General features: G+C 43.3%; 1 long non-coding RNA gene across 1 annotated transcript; it reads left to right on the forward strand.

The window, feature by feature from the left end:
- The first annotated feature begins 10,931 nt into the window (after window positions 1-10,931).
- Window positions 10,932-19,531, forward strand: LOC118562211. The gene is made up of 3 exons (XR_004930519.1): window positions 10,932-10,969; window positions 11,330-11,419; window positions 19,385-19,531. It is a non-coding gene; the product is annotated as an uncharacterized LOC118562211 (long non-coding RNA).
- Window positions 19,532-22,434: the final 2,903 nt, after the last annotated feature.

Below are 22,434 nucleotides of genomic sequence, written 5' to 3' on the forward strand. Positions count from 1 at the left end.
TGCAAACCGTAAGAAGCCACACTATAGGAATGGACATGTGCTTCCTACTGTGGTGGACATGTGTGAGGTTCTACTCGGTACAGATGCAGCTAACAATTGAACAACTGTCCGCTTTTCAGACGTCATGATAGAGAAAGAATTAAAGAACTGTCAGCTGACATTCAGGAACAGTTATTGGATAGACTGCGTTCATGATCAGTTTTCTATACAGCTGGACGAATCTACATCTACAGACATTCCACTGCTGCTCGCCGATAGCTCTGGTGCTCTATCCCTGGGAGGAAACATTTTTGGAGGATTTTAATTTCTGCAGGAAGGTCTTGGGCAGGACAACTGGTGAGGAAATTTTAAGCTAGTTGATGCTTTTCTGACTGAAGCGAGACTGAGCTGGAAAATGTCTCTCTGTTTGTATGGATGGCTCAGCATGATGACCGCCCAAAGAGTGGAGTTTGAAGCGTGGGATAAAATCCATCAATCCATGCGTTATAGCTACTCCCCACGGTCCTGCATCAGCAGGCACTAGCTTCCAGAGACATGGACCCAGATCTTCTGTTCTGAACACAGCTATCACTCACCAGTTAACTTTGTGAAATCCAGAGCTTTGAAATCACGGCTGTTTGTTCAACTTTGCCCAAATCTGGAAGCTGAACATGACCACTGCTTTATCACTGACGTGTGATGGTTGTCTCGTGGGAAAATGTTGCAGAGTTTTGAGCTACATAGAGAAATGGCTGAATTTATGAGAGGAAAAAATGGACATTTACATTTCTTTCATGATCCAGACTGCATTGCCAAGTTAGCCTATCTTGCAGATATATTCAATATATTGAACAGCCTCAACCTCTCCATCCAAGGAAGCTACACATCTATCCTTGAAGTTAGTGACAAAATCACCACCTTTATGAAGAAGAAGAATAAAGATGGAATAACAGACATGTTACCCCAAATGACTGACTTTTAAACACTGAGAAGCTGTCTGTTGCTATTGTGAGGGATTTGTGACTTCACACACCTAACATCACTGTGTGAGAACTTCAGCTCATATTTCTCTGATGTGAACGCTGATGCCTGGGACTGGGTGCTGATCCATTTTCACCTGCTGCAACAAGAAATGGCTTAAGAGGTAAACACAAGAACAGCTGTTGGAGTTATCTTGTGACAGAACATTGAAGGTCAGATTCCAACAGGAAAATCATGCAAACTTTTGGCCTCCCTCTCACATGAGTATCCTGAACTGGCTGCTGAGGACATGAAAATATTGCTGCTGTTTTGTTAGAATTATTTTTATTATTCTCTACATGTTTATTTTTTATATACCATGTTTATGGCATTTATCACATATTTACTCATTACTGTTAAAAAAGGTTTTAAGGTTTGAGTTTATTCAGACAAGTGTTTTTCAGATGACTAATATCTCTCTTATGTATTATTGTTTGTGTTTATTATTATTGTCATTTATTTACTGGAACATATACCATGCTTCATCTTACCTCATACTATGTTTTTCAATTGTCTCTTCTTATCATTGCAGAAGGCCTGCCAGAGATATAACTCTTTTCTAAGACCTGAAACTGTAACTGTGTGAATGGCGTTGTATATCTTGAATGTCACATACATAAATGGTTTCTAATTAGGGACCGCCCTGAACACAATAAAGAGAGAGGAAGCACAGGGTGTGTTTTTCAGAGCAGTAAGAGTTGTAACTGAGCACATCTCTGCTGTTCTCCTGTCAAATAAAACCAAACTAAAACGCTTGTTGTCTTTCTTCCCTTGTGTTGTTTAATGAATGTTTTAGGGTATTTGAACCTGACACGTTTCCAGCCACTTACCTCTGTAAATAACATTTCAACTCTGACTGTAAGGAAAAACAAATGTAGAGCTTGTTTACAAGTGGAAGATGATCTTAGAGTTTGTTTCTCATCCATGCCTCCAGAATAAACGGTGTGGGGAGAGACAGGCTCATCCTACTCATTAATTCTCAAGAGGTTATTGATGTCATTGATGAATGGCTTGACTGTGTAACAAAGCCTAAAGCAGATATTGAAAAACTGGGAGTTGGTTCCACAGGAGAGGAGCCTGATAGCTAAAGGATCTGCCTCCCATTCTGGTTTTAGAGACTCTAGGAACCACCAGCAGACCTGCAGTCTGAGAGCGAAGTGCTCTGTTAGGAAACATACGGGGTAATCAGAGCTCTGATATATGGGGAGTGGTGTCCTAGTGGTTAGAGCAGTGTGCTTATGCTCTGAGAAGGATGCAAGTACCCAGTTCAATCTCAAGTGCCAGCACTCTGGGTCCCTGAACAAGACCCTTAACCCATGATTGGTCCCCAGGTGCCAACACAGTGGCAGCCCACTGCTCCACAAGGAATGGGTTAAGATGCTGAAGTGAATTTCTCCATGTGAGATCCACTGGGGGCAGCACATCCTCCCCAACCCGGAGGAGGCACTCTACTAGTGATGGTGAGATGAAGCCTCATGAGGCATTGAACCACTTGAGCCAGCTGGTTCGAGAAAGGGTTAATTTCTTGATGCTTCATGTGCACACGACACCACCTACTGGCCAGGTGTAAAATCACAGCCAGCTGTATCTTAACACGTGTGATGCATTACATTTTTGTCTATTATGACTCTTGGGAATGACTTCACAGAAGGTGTAGGACGAAATCATTTGTCTACATAAATTTTGTAAACACATGTGTATAATAAAAAATTGTTTGAATGTATTCTCTGTGTGTAATTATTCCCAAAATAGTAGTGACATGTGATATGGCATGTTGTGTAATAATGTTTTTCTGTGACTCTAGAAAAATGGCATGGGCTTAATCAGGCAGAGGACAATGAAAGTGCTTGTGGAACTAGTCAGGGGGTAGTGAATAGGCTAATGCTTGTGTAACTTGGATGATTTCATGCATTTTTTATTAAGAAACAAAAATTTCTCCACAGTTTTTGGTTTCAAATGATTTCTCTTTTTTGATACTATTTCTCCAGCCTTTGAAAAGACACACTCACATGGCACAGATGATGCCGGGATGCATAAATAAATAAGTGCAAGTATGTACAGATTGGGGTACTGTGACCAATGATTAGCCCAGTACTATACGGTCCCACATTTTCCCCTCAGCAGCAACACTGAAGCACACAGAGGTTCCCGCTGCGTCTTTACGCACGATCCAGCTGCTGATGTCTCCTCTCTTTTCAGCTCAATGCAATTCTAGACAGTAACAGTTTATAACCTATATCACCTTTCACAGCAACAGGTTTCTCATCTCAGTCGACCAGACAAATCTCTATTGCTCTCCTCAGTGCGCTCTGGGCGGTGAGGTGGGAGGATTTTACCCGATGGTGCGCTGCGTGCGAGGGATAAACAGGGGGGAAATGCATAAATAAAAACTGTAAAGGGCTCCTATACAGTGATCATAGGAGCTGACAGGTCTGAGATCAACCTCCTGATGTTACAAGTTCTTTAAAATGACTCTTAAAAGTGCGCATCCAAGTTACAAGTAACGTAATTTTGCGCACCTGAATTAAAGCGCAAAGCAGCAGCGCACCGAAGCGCCACGGTTCTGTTTTGTTTAAAACAAAAGATCATGAAACACAGCCTATAACTCTCCTAGTGACTTTAATTGGCACACTTTGCTACGGGTGTGAGGACATTAAACGTAGTGATTCACGTTTTGAATGGTGAACGGTGATAAAAGCTTCTGGGTTCGAGGGAAAGGGAGGGGGGAGAGGAGCAAGCGCTGAGGCACGGAAATACGGTGCATGTAGTTAAAAAATGCAGATTAATAAAAACAACTTATAAACAGAAGTAGCGTTTTAAACTGCATCTGGTGAGCAGAACTGGTTTTATGATCCAGAGAGCAGCCATCACTGGTTCTGAATGAAAGGCTTTATCTGGCAGCAGCTCTCTGCGTATGTAGTACAGGAACTTGCCGGCTCACTTTCAACCGCTGGTTAAGACTAAAATTATTCATAACTCTGATCACTCTTCCTGCTGCTCTGTTAACACGAACTGCAGCAGGAATTACTGATGGCCACAAGCTGTGAAAGAAGCTGAAACATCTCAGCAGAAGGCGGAGTTTTTATCGTCCGCTGCCCAGATGGGCGTTGGGATTTTTATGCGTGAAAAATGCCATGTTTGCGTGTGACCGTGTGAAGTCAGTGACGGTCAATGCGTGATAGTTGAAAGCACTGATCTCCTATCTATCTCTCTCCTAAACTCTCCAAACACCAAACTAACTGCCTCAAACTAAATAACCACTATCCAAACTCTGCTATCCAAACTATCAAAACTCTATCCACTCTCTCAACTGACCGCAACTAGCCTACAACAACCCACATTTTGATTGGAGCCTGTGGGGTTTCTAAAGCTGTCAAACCCCGCTCCAAAATCTGAACCACTTCCCGAAGCAGTCACGTGGTACAGCCGGGCAGCGAGGCTTCAGACGTCATCGTTTTCGGCTCCTCCCCTAAATGAAGCAAGCCTCGATACGCGCATTGCAGAAACTTCCCCTCCATTACTCGACACACGCCTCGAAGCCTCGGCACATCACGTAACATCACTACAGGAGCTCAAAGAGCGGCAGGACGCAGCAGAGGAGACACCAATGATGGGGGATGTTTTCCAGCCAACAGTTCTGCTGCACCCATCAGGTTTGGAGATTTCCTTCTTCATGCTAACTGTGTGGATGGAGCTAAAGTTTAGGAGCCGTTTTCAGCAGCTGATGGATTCCTCCTCTTCATCACAACTCGTTGCAGGGTTTCCCCCAGAAAACTGGCTAAGCCTGCAGCTCTGCTTAGGAGGTGCTAATGCTAGCTTAGCATGTAGCATAGAAGGTGCTAATGCTAGTTTAGCATGTAGCACATGTGATGCTAAAGCATGTAGCAACATTCAGCATCAAGTTCTTTTTGTTTGTCTGGCTGGTAAAGTTCCCCCAAACATCACTTTTTCACTGACTGAAATTTAACTTGAATTAAAGTCTTAAAGTATCTGAAATGTCTTGTACTTAAGTATGAAAATTACTGTAAAAATCGATGTACTCAAGTAATGTAATGAAAAGTATAAGTTAAAAGTAAAACAAAGCAAATGCAGTTTGAATGACATTTTTTAAATTTTGGTAAACTTTGAAAGTCAAATTCACTTAAAATAATATAAACAACCAAGTACGGGAAACATTTAGACCAAGTTTAGACAGAAAATCCAACCTGTTTGTAATCTCTCTCTCTCTCTCTCTGTCTCTCGCTTTTTTTGTAACGAGTAACTAAACCAAACATTTAAAATGTATCGGAGTAAGTAAGTACAGAAGTGAAGTATTTTTACTTTGTCACTATACAACACTTCTGGTGATGACACAAGCTGCTGAGTTCTGACGTAGTTGGAGTTTACAGAGGGATTTATGAGGGAGGCTGAAAAGAAGAGATTTGCAATAGTCAAGACGGAGGTGATGAGGCTGTGGATGAGGACAGAGGCAGTGTGCGTGGTGAGGGAGGAACGGTGGTGGTTAATGTTGCATAAGTAGGAGTATGCAGACCTGCTTATGTTAATTATGTGTGGCTGAAAGAATAGGGAGTTAGTCGAGGATGACACCCAGACTCTTGACCTGAGGGGAGGGGGAGACCAAGGAGTTGTTAATGGGTGAACATTGATTTTGGATAGGGTGGAATTGGTGGCAACGAGGAGGCGTTCGGTTTTATCACTGTTTAGTTTAAGGAAGTTTAAGGTGAACCAGTCTTTAATTTCAAATAAGCAGTTAGTAAGGGTTCGATTCTGTTCATAACTTTTATGGACAGAATTTCTAGGCGCAGCCAAGGTGTTGAGGGTATCCGTTTTGGTGGCCTTAGGATTGCGTCTCTGCTATTCGCTGATGACGTGGTCCTATTGGCTTCATCAGGGCGTGATCTACAGCTCTCACTAGATCGGTTCGCAGCCGGGATGGAAATCAGTGCCTCTAAATCCGAGACCATGGTCTTGAACCAGAAAAGGGTAGAGTGCCTTCTCCGGGTTGGGGAGGATGTGCTGCCCCTAGTGGAGGAGTTCAAGTATCTTGGGGTCTTGTTCACGAACGAGCGGAAGATGGAGCGGGAGATCGACAGGCGGATTGGTGCGGCGTCTGCTGTGAAGCGGGCGCTGTACCGATCTGTTGTGGTGAAGAGATTTACCGGTCGATCTACGTTCCTACCCTCATCTATGGTCACAAACTTTGGGTCGTGACCGAAAGAACGAGATCCCGGATACAAGCGGCCGAAATGAGTTTTCTCCGTAGTGTGTCTGGGCTCTCCCTTAGAGATAGGGTGAGGAGCTCAGTCATCCGGGGAGCACTCAGGGTAGAGCCGCTGCTCCTCCACGTTGAGAGGAGCCAGGTGAGGTGGCTCGGGCATCTGGTTAGGATGCCTCCTGGACGCCTCCCTGGTGAGGTGTTCCGGGCACGTCCCACCGGGACAAGGCCCAGGGGAAGACCCAGGACACGCTGGAGGGACTATGTCTCTCGGCTGGCCTGGGAACGCCTTGGGATTCCCCCAGAGGAGCTGGCCCAATAGCGTACCGCAAGCAAGCTATTTTTAGAAACGTAACGTCACGATGACGTCACATCACGTGGTACGCAGTAGGGCAAGCTTGCATAGTCCGCCGCTGTTTCGCTGTAAAAGAGACGTGTGTTACCCTTGGTTTTACTCGTAAAACGACTGCTTTTTCCAAATTTAAGACCATGGTTTTTAAACATTGTTGCTATGGAACGTACAACAGCGACTCGAGGTACACTGATCGGCTGCATATGAAGGATGTTTTCTTGATTACTTTCCCGAAATTCAAGAGTGCCAAGGAGAAATGTGTGCGCTGGGTACACTGGTACGGTCGCACTACACAACAGTTCAACCCGGAAAAAGTTACCAAATTCACCTACATATGTAGCAAGTATTTTGTTGGAGGAAAGGGCCCAACCGAAGAACATCCTGACCCAATTCCAACGACATCAAGTAGTGAACAGGTAAGAGTATTTTGGTGGCCGACATGTTAATAATGAAGCGCCTGCTACCATGATAGCATATAGGCTATCATGGTAGCAGGCGCTAACATGATACCCTGCTACCAGGATAGCTTACTCAAAAACATTTCAATAAGACAAATATTAAACATATACCGATCCCTGGACGGTGATTACAAACAAAAAACGGCCGATGACGCCATGACCGCTGCGCAGGAAAAAAAAAACAAAGCTTACCGTCCGATCAACTCGGCCCGTTTTCCGTTTTTTTTAAGCCCTCGACACTCAAGCCATCGTTTGAGCTGAAGGTTGGTGTGTTCTTCGACAGTGTGACCAGTAAACCGTGTGCCTGGGACATCGTCTTGGGAAAGTTTAACGGCTGTAAAGTCGGTCATATCGCTGGTTCTGTTGCGCGTGTAATGGCTGGTTGCTACGAGTGTTCTCTACCTGTATGCCCTACCTAAGCGTCAAAAGGGGCATTGCTCTTGAGTCGGTGACGTCACGTGCGCGGTACGCCATTGGATCAGGATGTTCTTCGGTTGGGTTCTGTTGGTTTCTGTTCCCCACCTTGAGGTGGGGAACAGAAAATGGTTTGGTTGGGCAGTTTTAGTCTGTAACTGTGTCGTGCTGCTCATTAGATAACAGATCTTCTGTCTCTGGGGTGCTAACAAGCCACCTGTTACACCTGCCTCTTTGAGGGTTATTCTAGCCTGAGTCTAGAGTTGTTCTTTAGACCACACAGGTAATTGGTAAAATCTCTGATAAATGGATTACTTGTACATCCGTCCGTCCGTCTGTCTTCTTCCGCTTATCCGGGGTCGGGTCGCGGGGGTAGCAGCTTCAGTAGGGAGGCCCAGACGTCCCTCTCCCCGGCCACTTGGGCCAGCTCCTCAGGAGGAATCCCAAGGCGTTCCCAGGCCAGCCGGGAGACATAGTCCCTCCAGCGTGTCCTGGGTCTTCCCCTGGGCCTCCTACCTGTGGGACGTACCCGGAACACCTCACCAGGGAGGTGCCCAGGAGGCATCCTGACCAGATGCCCGAGCCACCTCAACTGGCTCCTCTCGACGTGGAGGAGCCGTGGCTCTACTCTGAGTCCTCCCCGGATGACTGAGCTCCTCACCCTATCTCTAAGGGAGAGCCCAGACACACTACGGAGAAAACTCATTTCAGCCGCTTGTATCCGGGATCTCGTTCTTTCAGTCACGACCCAAAGCTCGTGACCATAGATGAGGGTAGGAACGTAGATTGACCAGTAAATCAGGGAGCTTCGCCTTTTGGCTCAGCTCTCTCTTCACCACAACGGATAGGTACAGTGCCCGCTTCACAGCAGATGCTGCACCAATCTGCCTGTCGATCTCCCGCTCCATCTTCCCCTCATTTGTGAATAAGACCCCAAGATACTTGAACTCCTCCACTAGGGGCAGTACATCCTCCCCAACCCGGAGAAGGCACTCTACCCTTTTCCGGTTCAAGACCATGGTCTCGGATTTGGAGGCACTGATTTTCATCCCGGCCGCTTCGCACTCGGCTGCGAACCGCTCCAGTGAGAGCTGTACATCACGCCCTTATAAAGCCAACAGGACCATGTCATCCGCAAATAGCAGAGACGCAATCCTAAGGCCACCAAAACGGATCCCCTCAACACCTTGGCTGCGCCTAGAAAATTCTGTCCATAAAAGTTATGAACAGAATCGGTGACAAAGGGTAACCTTGGCGGAGTCCAACTCTCACTAGAAACGAGTCTGACTTACTGCCGGCAATGCGGACCAGACTCTGACACCGGTCGTACAGAGACCTGACAGCCCTTATTAAAGGGTCCGGTACTCCATACTCCCGGAGTACCCCCCACAAGATCCCTCAGGGGACACATTCGAATGCCTTCTCCAGATCCACAAAGCACATGTAGACTGGTTGGGCAAACTCCCATGCCCCCTCCAGAATCCTGCCGAGGGTATAGAGCTGGTCCAGTGTTCCATGGCCAGGACGAAAACCACACTGCTCTTCCTGAATCCGAGATTCAACTATCCGACGGATCCTCCTTTCCAGAACCCCTGAATAGACCTTACCAGGGAGGCTTAAGAGTGTGATTCCTCTGTAGTTGGAACACAAGCTCCGGTCCCCTTTTTAAATAGGGGGACCACCACCCCAGTCTGCCAATCCAGGGGAACTGCCCCCGATGTCCACACAATGCTGCAGAGCCGCGTTAACCAACACAGCCCCACAACATCCAGAGCCTTAAGGTACTCAGGGCGAATCTCATCCACCTCGGGGCCTTGCCACCGAGGAGCTTTTTAACAACCTCAGCACCAGAGATGGGAGAACCCGACCCAGATTCCTCAGGCTCTGCTTCCGCAATGGAAGACGTGTTGGTGGGATTAAGGAGGTCTTCGAAGTATTCCGCCCACCGAAACACGACGTCCCGAGTTGAGGTCAGCAGCTCACCACCCCCGCTGTAAACAGTGTTGGTACTGCACTGCTTCCCCCTTTCTGAGACGCCAGATAGTGGACCAGAATCGATTCGAAGCCGTACGGAAGTCTTTCTCCATGGCCTCTCCGAACTCTTCCCACGCCCGAGTTTTTGCCTCTGCGACCAGCCGAGCCGCCCGCCGCTTCGACTGCCGGTACACATCAGCTGCTTCCAGAGTCCCACAGGCCAAAAAAGCCCGGTAGGACTCCTTCTTCAGCTTGACGGCTTCCCTCACCGCTGGTGTCCACCAGCAGGTTCAAGGGTTGCCGCCGCGACATGCACTGACAACCTTGCGGCCACAGCTCCGACTAGCTGCCTCAACAATAGAGGCGCGGAACATAGTCCATTCAGACTCAATGTCCCCCGCCTCCCTCGGGACGTGTTTAAAGTTCTCCCGGAGGTGGGAGTTAAAGCTCCGTCTAGCGGGGGACTCTGCCAAACGTACCAAGCAAACCCACACAGAACGTTGGGGCCTGCCCGGTCGGACTGGCTTCCTCCCCCACCATCGGAGCCAACTCACCACCAGGTAGTGGTCGGTGGAGAGCTCCGCCCCTCTCTTCACCCGAGTGTCCAAGACATGCGGCCGCAGATCAGATGAAACGACAAACAACAGTCAGAACCCGTCCCCCCACACGAATGCGGAGGGAGGCCACCCTCTGGTTCACCGGGGAAAACCCCAACGTGCAGGCACCGAGATGAGGGGCAACAAGTATGCCCACCCCAGCTCGGCGCCTCTCACCAGGGGCAAATCCAGAGTGTAAGAATGTCCACCCCCTCTCAAGGAGACTGGTTCCAGAGCCAGAGCAGTGCGTCGAGGTGAGTCCGACTATTTCTAGTCGGAACCTCTCAACCTCGTGCACAAGCTCAGGCTCCTTCCCCACCAGAGAGGTGACATTCCACGTCCCAAGAGCTTGGACATACCCAGTGAATGTCCTTAGTTTTGGTACACAAGTCTAAGTTGGGGACCAAGTAAAGTTTGTGGTCAGCATTGTGATAGGCTAACATTGAGGAGGTTTGTAGGTGTATGTGAGACTGACGTAGCCAAAAACTGACATTCAATACTGACTTAAGCCTATACATGTTAGCTCTTTCAGGTATGGGAAGGTTTAATTGTGAAACACGGCTTTATTTCCACACCTAATTTCCTCTTTTCTAAAAGTTGTAAAAACATTGCATTAGTGCTTGTATCTGTCCACTGTTGCCACGGCTACAATAAGATGGGGATGGGGTGGTCAACATGACGTCTTTGGCAGTTTGATCAGTTTCAGTCTCATCTGTTGACATCGTTGTAACATTGTAAAGATCTAGTTGTTCATAAAGCATGTAATGTGTTTCAGTGTTGGCTGCAGATGTTAAAGAAGAGGCTCCTGAAGAACAGAGTCCTGAGGGGGAGCAGCAGGAGTCAGAGCCCCTCCACATAAAGGAGGAACAGGAGGAACCCGGGGCCCGTCAGGAAGGAGAGCAGCTCCTTGTGAAAGAGGAGACTGATAGCAGGTTTCCATTAACTGCTGCTCCTATCAACAGTAAGGATTTCTTTACTTTGTTTCTGTGTCCTGTGTTGCAGCTAAAGGCCAAAACACTCTGGATTGAGTGGCATCCAATAGAATAGTCAAACTTCTACATTTAAGTAAAATGACATCTCCTTCCACTTATTTTATCACTGTATTTTTCAGATTATAAAGGACACTTAAAGTCCTTAAATGTTCTGAAAATGTAATGGTGCGCCTTTGTCAGGTTCAAATACCTAAAACATTCATCAAACACAAAAAGGAAAGACAACTGATTATCTTTTCTTGCAAGGAGAACACCACAGAGATGCGTTCAGTTACATTTCAACTGTTCTGAAGCAAAGTATGCTGCTGCCTTACTTTTTATTATTTCAGAAAAGGGAGGTCCGTAGTTACATTGCAGAGTTTAAGGAAGGGGGAGACGTACTTCAGTGTGACCTTTGACATCATAAACTTGCAGTTCAGGTATGCAAAACAACCTTAACAATTGAGCATTCATTGATCAGGAAAAGGAGTATCAACAGATGGCTGGCTGTAATTCATCACAGATAAGATAGTGCTTGCAAAAACAACCAACATTTATGGTGAGACTGTTTCTTGCACCAGGCCTTACTCTGTAACATAGGAGACAGAGATATCAGTCAACTGAAAAACACTTTGTCTGAATGAACTCGGGTCCTGCGCCTTCTGATGACGTCACTATACATGGTTGGTTTAACGTTTGCTCAATTGTGCAAAATATTGTAATTGGTTTGGACAACTTACTAAAGTAATTATAGCGGGGTGTAGGTTTTATTCGAGAGCGGGATTGCGGTTTGTAAACGGACAATTTTACGAAGAAATTCGCCATGGTCCTTGCGCCTCACGATGACGTCGTCAGAGCGTAGCCTACTGCGCAGCTTATATCGCGCAGCTCTTGATGGCGTAGGCTAAAGCATCTACAGGTAGGCGTAATACAGCACCGATAGCCACTCGACTACTTAAACATGGGGAAATGCAAGTTCAATCACAAATGGCTAGAAAACAATGAATATTCTTGGTTACGGTCGGTGCCTGGCAGCGCTTATGAAGCTAGCTGCATTGTATGTCGGAAGAATTTCAAACTTGGGACAATGGGGATCAGAGCAGTTGAATCTCACGTACAGAGTAAAAAACATAAAGACTATGTAAAAGCACGCCAGCAGCCTGCAATTGCTAGTTTCTGCTCCACCGTTTCCACCGCAAGCCACGATGTTAACAGTACAACGCTGAATGTTACAATAGGAAATCCACAGCCTGCAACAAGCGTTCCATCTGACCTCCGAGCAATCTGTGGCTCTATGCCAACACTCCGAGCAGAGGTGATTTGGGTGCTGAGGACCGGGACAAGCCACCATTCATGCAGGTCTAATGACGCGATTGAGGAAGTGTTCAAAGCAATGTTTCCAGATTCGGGGCTTGTACAGTCATTTACCTGTGGAAAAGACAAAACCAGATACGTAGCTAAAATTGGATTGGCGCCATATATAAAAAAAGAGCTCATCACCGAAGTCCAAAAATGCGGTGCGTTTGTGCTTATGTTCGACGAGCCACTGAACCAAACAACCAAAACCAAGCAACTGGACTTACATGTGCGTTATTGGTTAAATGACCACGTCCAGTCTAGATTCTATGGATCACAGTTCATGGGCCATGCAACTGCCGAGGACCTACTTCAGCATTTCAAAGTAAGTATGCCATATATTTGTATACCTTTTGTATATTATTATATAGTTTACTGATTTGTGAAGTTATTAACAACTATGGATATGCCACTATACATTAATTAGACAAATTGAAATAAAATAATTAAAAGAAATTACAAACAGCCAGCTTGAGTTTTAGAAAGGTAGTAGAGTCTGGTGTTTACCTGCCAATATGTTTAAATAATATATAGCCTACACTATGGCTATAGGGGTAGCTGACATTGCTTACTTTGTGAAATAGTATTCATTCTTTTTTATCTTATCCAGTCTGATATTAATCTTAAGTAATGGTGTCAGAAATGAGACGTGTTGATTGTTGTATGGCTTATATCTGTAATGTCTTTTTTTTAATTTCCAGGCGTGTGTGCAGCAGCTTGACCTGAGACATTTGGTTTCTATCTCAATGGATGGACCAAATGTCAATTGGAAGTTTTTTTCAATGCTCCAAAAGGAGCATGCAGAGACATTTGGAAGTGCCCAGCTGATTGTGGTGGGGAGTTGTGGGCTTCACACACTCCACAATACCTTTAAAAGTGGCTTCTGTGTCTGGCAGCTGGAGAAAGTGCTCAGGGCATTGCATACACTCTTTCTTAATACCCCTGGTAGAAGAGAAGATTTCTGCACTTTGACCAAGACATCTGTGTTTCCCCTACCGTTCTGTGGGCATTGCTGAATAGAAAACCTACCTGTCGTCGACAGGGCTATTACCATATGGCCAATGATGGTGATGTATGTGGATGCAGTGACGCAGAAAATACTTCCAAACCCCAGAACATCATCCTATGACACTCTGGCAGAGGCACGGAATGACCCTCTCATAATGGCCAAGTTGCACTTCTTCATGGCTGTCTCTAGGACCTTCACTACCTTTTTGACTAAATATCAAACAGATGAGCCTGTGATGCCATTCATCAGTAAAGATATGACTGTTCTCATGAAGGTAATGTATAACATTCCATGGAGAAAGTGTATGAAATTATTATTTTTATTATTATGTATTGTTATTTATGTTGTACTGTATATGTTCTCAGAGCCTACTGAAGAGGTTCATCAAAGCAGAGATCCTTAATGACATCACAGCACTGCAAATGGTCAAACTGGACACAACTGCCAAGGAAGCAAGGGCTCGCCTAAAGGACGTGGACGTTGGATTAGGAGCAGAAGAAGTCCTAAAGGTAAAGGCAAAGGTGTCAAATATCAAACAATGGTTTAGGTACAGGAAATCAAAACTTTATTTTTGCATAAACTTTTAGCCAGTTTCACAGGCCCTCTTCCCCTCTTCCTGCTAGGAACTCCAGACTAGCCCCAAGAGCAGTGTAGGTGAGCTCAGTGTGTTGGCATTTAGAAAGGACTGCATGGACTGTTTGACCAATATTGTCAAGAAAATGCAAGACAAGAGCCCACTAAAGTACACCATTGTGAGGCAAATGGCATGTTGGACCCAACGAACATGTTCTCAGACCCCGACTTGTGCTCTGAAAGAATGAAAGAAGTTGTTCAGAGGTTTCTGCATGATCACCAGCTGTCAGGAGGCGTCTCTGCTGGTACTTAAGATTTAGAAGTCTGTCAGAATGTACATTGTCACACTTACTTAATGTGATTTTTTTTTTTTTTTTTTGTGGTTTGTCTGTCTGTCTAAACTTTTTCATTACATTGATTGATTTTTCTTTTAATTATTATTTTGTTTTAATCTGTTTTGCAACAGGTGATGTGATTGTCCAACAATTTGGAAATTTCTTGTCTCTGGAGGCGAAAGATGAATCATTCTCCTCTTTCCAACCCATGCGTACAAGACTAGACGTTTTCTTGCATGGACACCTCCATCAATCCTACCCTGAACTCTGGGCTTTTCTGTAAATAAGGAGGTAGAGGCTGATAACATGAAGGAGGACACAGTGGTTGCTCAGAGGATGATATGTGACTACGTTTCTGTCTGTGGGGGGGTTCTCAAAGTACCTCTGACTAAGGAGCTTTTGGGAGCTGCAGCGTCAGCTAGGTCTCAATATCGGCTATATCTGGACCAGGAAAAGAGAAAGCATGCGTGCAATGCTCAAAGAGAAAAGTGAAAAGGTGCAGAAGACCACATTGAGCAGCTCAAAAAGAAGAAGACAATACTGATAGAGTTAGCAAACAGCCTAGAAAAAGATGCAGACAAACTAGCAGAGCAAGCTGAGGGTAAATCAGGCACATGCATGGCCCAGCTAATCACCAAGTCAAACATACTCAGAAAAAGATACAAAGAAAAACTAACAGAACTCAAAGAGGTTGAGAAAGAGCTGGAAGATAAATCAGCAGAACTCAGGCATATGCCATAATGTCAAATCAGGCATTGTCTCCCTCCTCTTTACCTTCCCGCCTCTCTGTTTCAAGTGTTCATATGTTCATTTGTGCACATGCACATTGTTATAAATGGTACACTCTTTAGGGAAGGCTTTCCCAAGTGCCAAGTTGTCTAATATTATTATTATTTTATCTTTTAATTTTGGTTGATTCAAAAGTTGTCACACAAGTTGTTATGTGACAACTGAGGAGGAGGAGTGGCAACCATCTTTCAGTCTGATTTATTAATTAGTCCCAGGCCAATTAATAACTACAGTTCTTTTGAACATTTAACCCTCAGTTTCCCTCATCCAAACTGCAAAGCAATAAAACCTCTTCAGTTTGTTGTTTTGTATCGTCCACCAGGCCCTTACACTCAGTTTTTGGATGAGTTGTCAGATTTCTTATCTGATTTGGTGTTAAATACTGATAAGGCTATTATAGTGGGTGATTTTAACATCCATGTTGACACAGAATGTGATAACCTTAGTGTAGCCTTTAAAACTATCCTAGATTCAATTGGTTTAGCTCAAAATGTGCATAAACCGACGCACTCTTGGCTCCATACTTTAGACCTTGTGCTGACATATGGCATTGATTGTGAAGAATTAACAGTATTTCCTCACAACCCTGTCCTATCTGATCATTTTTTAATAACATTTGAGTTTAATCTAACTGAGTTCTCCACCCCCAAAAGAGGGTTCCATTATAGTAGATCTTTATCGGATAATGCTGTATCAAAACTTAAAGAGTCTGTCCCCTTTTTAATATCCTCCGTATTGCAGAAATGCCCTGTAGATGGCAGCAATGTTGTTTCTTCCAATTCACAAATAGATGTCTTTGTAAACGGTATGACTTCGTCATTGCGTTCTGCATTAGACAATGTAGCTCCCTTGAAAAAGAAGGTGATTATTCACAGGAAGCTGGCTCCTTGGTTTAATTCAGAGCTGCGTTCCTTGAAGCACAATGTTAGGAAATTGGAGAGAAAATGGCGCTCTACACACCAAGAGGAATCCTACCTAATCTGGAAGAACAGTCTATTGTTGTATAACAAGACCCTTCGCAGAGTTAGAGCAGCATATTTTTCATCATTAATTGAGGAGAATAAGAATAATCCTAGATTTCTCTTCAGTACAGTTGCCAAACTTACCCAGAGCCACAGCTCTGTTGATCCATCCATTCCCTTAGCTCTTAGCAGTAATGATTTTATGGGATTCTTCATAAATAAAATTGATTCCATTAAAAATAAAATAATTGGCATCCTCCCAAACATGATTACCTCGTCCTCAGTAAGTGAGGCAGCATTGGAGGAATCCTTAGAACCTGCACAGTGTCTGAACTGTTTAAAAGCAGTAGAGCTTTCTCAGCTATCTAAAATTTTAGCTTCATCTAAACCTTCTACCTGTATGTTAGACCCAATCCCAACCAAGTTGTTTAAGGAGGTATTCCCTCTGATCAGTGGTCCTATTTTAGACATGATTAATCTATCCTTGGTAAATGGATATGTACCACAGGCTTTTAAAGTAGCTGTTATTAAACCTTTACTTAAGAAACCATCTCTTGATCAAGATGAGTTAGTAAATTACAGACCTATATCTAATCTTCTTTTCTTATCTAAAATTATTGAGAAAGTAGTTGCTAATCAACTATGTGAAGATTTACAAAGTAATGACCTACTTGAGGAGTTTCAGTCAGGCTTCAGAGCTCATCATAGCACTGAAACAGCTCTGGTGAAGGTCACCAATGATATTCTCATGGCCTCAGATAATGGACTTGTGTCTATACTTGTCCTGTTAGATCTCAGTGCTGCATTTGATACAGTTGATCACAATATTCTCCTACAAAGACTTGAGCGTACTGTAGGGATTAAGGGAAAAGCATTAGGCTGGTTTAAATATCTGTCGGACAGATTCCAGTTTGTTCATGTTAATAATAAATCTTCCTCAAACTCTAGGGTCACTTGTGGAGTACCACAGGGTTCAGTCCTTGGACCAATTCTATTTACTATATATATGCTTCCGATTGGCAAAATTATCAGACAGCATGGGATTAATTTCCACTGTTATGCTGATGACACTCAGCTATATTTATCCATAAATCCTGATGAATCCAATCAGTTACTTCGACTGCAGTCATGTCTTGATGACATCAAAAGCTGGATGACTTTAAATTTCCTGCATTTAAATTCTGACAAGACAGAAGTTGTAATCTTTGGGCCAGAGTCTTCAAAAAATAAAGTTCTTAATCAATCACTTAATCTGGATGGCATTAACTTGGCCTCTGGTAATAAAGTTAAAAATCTTGGTGTTGTTTTCGACCAAGACATGTCATTTAAATCCCATATTAAACAGGTTTCCAGAGTTTCCTTTTTTCACCTCCGGAATATCGCCAAAATTAGAAAGATTCTGTCCAGGGGTGATGCTGAAAAACTAGTCCATGCATTTGTTACTTCAAGGCTGGACTATTGTAATTCTTTACTATCAGGAAGTCCACAAAATGCAGTTCGAAGTCTTCAGCTGATTCAAAATGCTGCGGCAAGAGTTCTGATGAAAATCAACAAGAGGGATCATATTTCTCCAATTTTAGCTTCCCTTCATTGGCTTCCTGCTAAATCAAGAATAGAATTTAAAATTCTCCTTCTAACGTATAAAGCCCTTAATAATCAAGCTCCATCATATATCAGAGCTCTGATTACCCCGTATGTTCCTAACAGAGCACTTCGCTCTCAGACTGCAGGTCTGCTGGTGGTTCCTAGAGTCTCTAAAAGTAGAATGAGAGGCAGATCCTTTAGCTATCAGGCTCCTCTCCTGTGGAACCAACTCCCAGTTTTGGTCCGTGAGGCAGACACCCTATCTATTTTTAAGACTAATCCTAAAACTTTCCTTTTTGACAAAGCTTATAGTTAGAGTGGCTCATACCCTGAGCTATCTCTATAGTTGTGCTGTGATAGGCCTAGGCTGCTGGAGGACATCAGGGTCTAATTTTCTCACTCTACTGATTTCTACTGTTCTTCAGTCTACTGTTCTCCAGTTTTGCATTGTATTACATTGAAATGACTGTCGTCATTTCAGCTTTTAACTTTTTGCTCTCTCTCTTTTTCTTCATAGTAGGTACACCTGGTCTGGCGTTCTGTTAACTGTGACATCATCCAGAGAAGACGGCTCACCCGCTACTACCATCTAATGTAGAACAGATTACTAGATCAATGTGTGCTTCTGTGCTTTTTTGTCTCTCTTGTTGTGTCTCTGCTCTGTCTTCCGTAACCCCAGTCGGTCGAGGCAGATGACCGTTCATACTGAGCCCGGTTCTGCCGGAGGTTTTCCTTCCCGTTAATGGGGAGTTTTTCTTCCCACTGTCGCTTCATGCTTGCTCAGTATGAGGGATTGCAGCAAAGCCATGTACAATGCAGACAACTCTCCCTGTGGCTCTACGGTTCCCCAGGAGTGAATGCTGCTTGTCGGGACTTTGATGCAATCAACTGGTTTCCTTATATAGGACATTTTTGACCAATCTGTATAATCTGACCCAATCTGTATAATATGATTGAACTTGATTTTGTAAAGTGCCTTGAGATGACATGTTTCATGATTTGGCGCTATATAAATAAAATTGAATTGAATTGAACTGAATTGAATGTAAATGTCTTTGCACTTTGAAAGCAGCTGAAATTGTAATTTATTTGTTTATTTTTGTTCTGAAGGAACAGTATTTTATATATTTACTTCATTTTATAAGCATTTGTTCATGGGACCTAAATGTTCTGAAAATATTGTAATAAATATAGGACTGTAATGACATGTTTGTTGTCTTTTCGCATTACACACATTTAGCTGATGTTCTTAAACTCAACCGTCATTTTGATTTGTATTTCCATCGTACGTTTGGTCTTAAATTTAATTTAGAAGTGGTATTAAAAGGTCTTAAAAATTATTAAATTTAACTTGTTTATACTTGTAGACACCCTGCTTACAACCTTTTAATAGTAATGACTAACTACGTGATAAATGCATGGTAAATAAAAAAACATGCAGAGAATAGTAAAATATAATATAACAGTCTTATAATCTGATGCTCTTTTATGTGTGGACATGGACATATTAGACACATTGGACAAAGCCTAACATTTTGTTTTAAAGCATGGCTGAAAAGGTCAATATCATGTTATCAGCACATAAAGTTAAAAAAGCTAGCTCTACAAAGAACAGAGTTTTTGCAGGGGTTATAACAGTCATGTAATTTTATTCTGTGTTTTACTGTTCTGCATGTTCTGTCAAAGAAGTTAATCTAGCAACATTTCCTAAATATATCAGAATTAAAATGTGCCTCAGTTCAGGATGAGATCAAAATACTATCTAATGTGCATAATGTGTATCAATGTTTCCTGCAGATGTTGAGAAGAAGCTGATTGTTAAAGAAGAAGCTTCTTTAGACCACAGACCTCGTGATGACCTGCATTACCTAAAGCCCCCCCACATAAAGGAGGAACAGGAGGGAGTCTACATCAGTCTGCCAGGAGAGCAGCTCAATGGGAAGGAGGTGAATAATGCCATCAGGTTTCCAGTTGCTGCTCCTCCCATAAATACTCTGGATGATGAACAGTCTCTGCTGCTCTCACAGCTTTATCCAGACCAAATTAAAGACAGAGAGCCTCCAGAAGAGAATGATGGAGACACCAGGATACAAGATCATGGAGATGCTTCAATTTTTTTAGAGACTGAAGACACTGAGGAAGATAAAGAGGACAGTACTGTAGAGCACCCTCTGTCTGAGCTGAAACACTTGTCAGACTCTGGATATAATAAATGTTCTACAGAGAAGAAAAAATGTAGGAAAGGCCGCACAGGAGTGAAGCTTAGCTGCAAAGACTGTGGCAAAACATTTATGGGAAAATCAGCTTTAAACAAACACATGAGAGTACATACAGGAGAGAAGCCTTTCTGTTGTGATCTATGTGGACAAAGCTTTAGCCTCAAACATAATTTAAACACACACATGAGAATTCATACAGGACAGAAGCCTTTCTGTTGTAATCTATGTGGACAAAGCTTTAGGCGAAAATCACATGTAAACACACACATGAGAATCCATACAGGACAGAAGCCTTTCCGTTGTGACCGATGTGGACAAAGATTTAATCAAAAAGTAAGTTTAAACACACACATGAGAATCCATACAGGACAGAAGGCTTTTTGTTGTGATCTATGTGGAAGAAGCTTGAGCCACAAATCAGCTTTAAACACACACATGAGAATCCATACAGGACAGAAGCCTTTCTGTTGTGATCTATGTGGACAACGATTTAGCGACAAATCAACTTTAAACACACATATGAGAATCCATACAGGACAGAAGCCTTTCTGTTGTGATCTATGTGGAAGAAGCTTTAGCAACAAATCAGGTTTAAACACTCACATGAGAATCCATACAGGACAGAAGCCTTTCTGTTGTGATCTGTGTGGAAGAAGCTTTAGCCACAAATCACATTTAAAGAGACACATGAGAATCCATACAGGACAGAAACCTTTTTGTTGTGATCTATGTGGACAAAGATTTAGCCACAAATCTAATTTAAAGACACACATGAGAATCCACACAGGAGAGAAGCCTTTTTGTTGTGATCTATGTGGACAAAGATTTAATCAAAAAGTCACTTTAAACACACACATGAGAATCCATACAGGACAGAAGCCTTTCTGTTGTGATCTATGTGGACAAAGGTTTAGTCAAAAATCTGGCTTAAACAAGCACAGAAAAAACCATACAATGCAAGAAATGGCAAGTTTTTTTGTATAGCATATTTCAGTACAAGGACACGTCAAAGGGCTTTACATAAAATAAAAACAGAAACAAATTGGACTACAAATTTAAATGTTTCAGTTAACGGTTTAACTAGAACAGTCAAAGGCAATCCTAAACAAATGTGTTTATAATCTTGATTTAAAATAACTTAGACTTTTCACAGTCTTCTGGAAGTTTGTTTCATTTGGTAGAATATAGGAAGTAAACTTTTTACAGGTTGTAAAGCGCTTTGGGATCGTCTGACTATTTAAAGAGCTGTACAAGTACAAGCCATTTACCAGATTAGGCTTGAATCAGAAGACATCTAGAGGGTTGATACACTGATAACAAGTTTGTGATGTATTTAGGTGCTAAACCATTCAGGGACTTTATAGACTAACACAAGTATTTTAAATTCTATTTTCTGAGATACAGGGAGTTAGTGTAAGGTCTTAAGGACCAGGTCGATGTTCGCTACATTCTTTGTCTTATTGAGGATGTGAGCAGCAGCGTTCTGGATCAGCCGCAGCTGTCTAATTTTTTTTTTTTTCCTTGGACCTGTGAAAACACCATTCCAGTTATCTATTTGACTAAAATTAAATGCATTGATTAGTTTTTCCGTAACTGGCTGAGACATCATTCCTTTAATCCTGGAAATGTTCTTCAGGTGATGGAAGGCAGACTTTGCAATCACATTTAGATGCCTTTGGAGGTTCATGCCTGAGTCCATTAGTGCAACAGCCCTCAAACTGGGGTCTCCAGACCATGGGTTGGGGGTCTGTGAAACTATGTAGTTGGGCCTGAGGAGGCACTGTTGAGGATGCGTCATGGTTGAGTCAAGTATCACAATGAACAAATATTTAACTCTGTCCAACTTATCATGTAAAGTAAAAGCCAAATCAGCTAAAATTAGGAAGTATGACAACAGTTACATCAAGTTTGGCTTTATGGAGAATGAGGATGGGAGACCAAAATGTGTTTGTCTTCAAGTGCTAGCAAACAAGCTCTGTATCTGGTGGTGTAGCGCAATGCAAACAGTAAGAAGCCACACTCAATAGGAATGGACCTTGTGCTTCCAGCTGCGGTGGACATGTGAGGTTCTACTTGGTACAGAAGCAGCTAACAAGATGAAAACTGTCCCGCTTTCAGACGACACGGTGAGGAGAAGAATTAAGATAAGCCACCACAGAGTCATAGAAAGTTTTTAGCAGAGGCCTGCTCACACCAAAGGACCTCAGCCTCCTCAGGAGGTGGAGGCGGCTCTGGCCCTTCTTATACAGAGCATCGATGTTGTGAGTCCAGTCCAGCTTATTGTTGATGTGAACACCCAGGTATTTGAAACTCTCCACAAAGAACTGTCAGCTGACATTCAGGAACAGTGATTGGATAGACTGTGTTCATGTGATCAGTTTTCTACAGCTGGACAAATCTACAGACATTTCCACTGCTGCTCAGCTGATAGCTCTGGTGCTCTATCCCTGGGAGGGAAACATTATGGAGGATTTTGGTTTCTGCTAGGAGGTCTTGGGCAGGACAACTGATGTGGAAATTTAACATATACATAATTGCTGATGTCTTTAACTGTAAAAAGGCTGTTTAGAATACTATCAACATGAAGAATCTAAAGGGGTCCTTGGAAAAATGTCCCTGGCCACAAAA

This window comes from Fundulus heteroclitus, unplaced genomic scaffold (assembly GCF_011125445.2).
Source record: "Fundulus heteroclitus isolate FHET01 unplaced genomic scaffold, MU-UCD_Fhet_4.1 scaffold_831, whole genome shotgun sequence".
NCBI lineage: Eukaryota > Metazoa > Chordata > Actinopteri > Cyprinodontiformes > Fundulidae > Fundulus > Fundulus heteroclitus.